General features: G+C 52.8%; 1 protein-coding gene across 1 annotated transcript in view; it reads right to left on the bottom strand.

Annotated features, from left to right (window-relative positions):
* Positions 1–2,670, bottom strand: part of MTMR3 (myotubularin related protein 3) — a 159,464-nt gene extending 156,794 nt beyond the window's left edge. Inside the window, exon 1 of the mRNA XM_011957708.1 lies at positions 2,485–2,670. The gene's annotated coding sequence lies outside the window, so the exon portion shown is untranslated. The remainder of the gene's footprint in view (positions 1–2,484) is intronic.

Raw genomic sequence — 2,670 nt, 5'->3', positions numbered from 1 at the left:
CCAGGATGGTCTCGATCTCCTGACCTCGTGATCCGCCCGTCTCGGCCTCCCAAAGTGCTGGGATTACAGGCTTGAGCCATCGCGCCCGGCCAAATCCATTATATTTTAAGAGATGCTCAATTTGCATCTCTTTTTCTCATGCTTCCCTTCTTCTCTACCTCTTAAATTCTTACAGCTCTATAAACAAAAGCACCCTGAGAAGTCATAATTAATGGGACGTCTTTGGAATACCCGACCTAAAGCAAAAGTTCACATGCCTTACTGACCAGAATCATTCACGGAGCTTTGTAAGGATAGATTCCCAGGCTCTATCCTCAGAGATTTTTAATTCACCAGGTCCTGCATGAATTCGAGGAATGTAGGTAGTCCATAATATTTCTAATGACCAGCCTTAAACTCGACAACCACTGAAGAACCTGGCCTATGAGCTGAAAAACTCAGGTTCTTTCACAGCTGGCCATTAATGACAAGCGGGGCTGTACCACTGTGTTGTTCACTTGAAGTTCTCTGAGTCACCTGAAAATGAGGGAGTAATTGGAGCCAACAGAGGTCTTCATAGGCAGCCAATCTAAAATTCTAGAATCCTCCAAATTTAATATCACATACTATACTGGGTTTACCCAAAACAGTGTCATTCTGGCTCGGGGCGGTGGCTCACGCCTTTAATCCCAATACTTTGGAAGGCCAAGGCAAGCGAATCACTTGAGGTCAGGAGTTCCACACCAGCCTGGCCAACATGGTGAAATCCCCATCTCTACTAAAAATACAAAAATTAACCAGCTGTGGTGGCGCACAATTGTAATCCCAGCTACTTGGGAGGCTGAGGTGGGAGGATTGCTAGAACCCGGGAGGCGGAGGTTGCAGTGAGCAGAGATCGCACTACTGCAGTCCGGCCTGGGCGGGAGAGCAAAGATTCCGTCTTAAAAAAAAAGGAAAGAGGCCGGGCGCGGTGGCTCAAGCCTGTAATCCCAGCACTTTGGGAGGCCGAGACGGGCGGATCACGAAGTCAGGAGATCGAGACCATCCTGGCTAACACAGTGAAACCCCGTCTCTACTAAAAAATAAAAAAAATTAAAAAAACTAGCCGGGCGACGTGGCGGGCGCCTGTAGTCCCAGCTACTCGGGAGGCTGAGGCAGGAGAATGGCATAAACCCGGGAGGCGGAGCTTGCAGTGAGCTGAGATCCGGCCACTGCACTCCAGCCTGGGCGGCAGAGCGAGACTCCGTCTCAAAAAAAAAAAAAAAAAAAAGGAAAAAAAAAAAAAAAAAAAAGGAAAGAAAGAAAGAAAAAAAGGTGTCATTCTGTAAACTCTTCTAGCCTACCCAAGTCATAGGCCCTATAAAGGGAAGACTTTCTGCATGCCATCAATGTCTCCTGTCCTACTGAACAGGCCTGAATCTGAAAGGGGAAGGTCTCCACCACCACTCCATGGACAAATCACAAACATGTGACATTAAAAACAAAAAAATCATCTCCTGTAATTCAACCCAGGCCTCTCATGGCATTATCATTCACATATGAGAAAGCTGAACCTCAACTAGAAAAGTACATGGTTTTGGGGTTTTGTTTTGTTTGTCTAGGTTGTGGAAAAGTAGATGTCAGAAAACAAAGTGGATGTCAAGATGCTATAACAGTAAGAATTTAGGCCTGGGTCTGGAAAGGACATTTGAACATCAATATGTAATAGTAATCCAAGTCCAAAACTCACAAATGAGATTATCAAACTCCAGGGGAGTCTATTAATGTGGCCATAAAATCTACCCCATAATTTTGACATAAGTTTTCCAGCCCAAAATGCAACCGACAATATCATCTTATGGGTCCGGAAATGCCATACATAAAGCAAAATTTCTACCGGAGAAATAACACTGTAATCATTTGTGGAGCAGTCTCACCAGTGTTCCCTGAGTTAGGCCAACCGCCCCCAACCATCCTTCCCACCTAAGTACTACCAGGTCAGGAGGATGCCCTGTTGCATGATCAGGCGGTCACTCCCTTCCACAAGGCCCAGGCCCGTACAGTTCGCCCCGGGGCTCCCATGGCCCCCGACCTCCAGTATCCGGCAACGATGGACCGCCACAGACCCGGCAGGGGGCGAAGGGCGCACATCCACCTCCCAGGAGTCCGTGGGAATAACCCCGGGCGCTCCGAGGCTACGTCCCACACCCAGAGCCGCAAGGGCCCATCCCCGCCAGGTCTGGGAAGGCAGCCCGAGCCCTGGACCCCGCCTCCCCCGCACCTAGGGTCCGGGCCGCGCTCGGCCGCTGAGCTCCCATTCCCACTCCCACACCCAGCGCCTCCCCCTGGCGGCGACGGCCGCCGGGGACGCCCCTCCCCGGGCCCCGCACGCAGTCCCCAGCCCTCCCAGGGCGCTGCCTCCTCAGAGGGTGACAGCCGCCTGGCCGGGGCCGGGGCCGAGGCCGGCCCCTCCTCCAGCTCTTCCTCACCCCCCGAGGAGACGGAGGACGGGGATGGGGTTCTTACCGGGCAGCAGGACATGGCGAGGCCCGCCACGGCACAGTCTTCTCCTCCGCCACCCCACCAGGCTCCCTGACAGGGCCGGCGCGGGGTAGCGCCTGAGCCGCTGGGACGTCTAGTCCGGCTGCTACTACTCCGCCGCCGCCGCCGCCGCCTTCTCACAACCACAACAACATGGCGGCAGCGGCCACA

Source organism: Colobus angolensis, unplaced genomic scaffold (genome assembly GCF_000951035.1).
Source record: "Colobus angolensis palliatus isolate OR3802 unplaced genomic scaffold, Cang.pa_1.0 Scaffold448, whole genome shotgun sequence".
In the NCBI taxonomy this organism is placed as follows: domain Eukaryota; kingdom Metazoa; phylum Chordata; class Mammalia; order Primates; family Cercopithecidae; genus Colobus; species Colobus angolensis.
The sequence above is the reverse complement of the archived record's forward strand: the minus strand, read 5'-3'. Positions and strand labels throughout refer to the sequence as shown.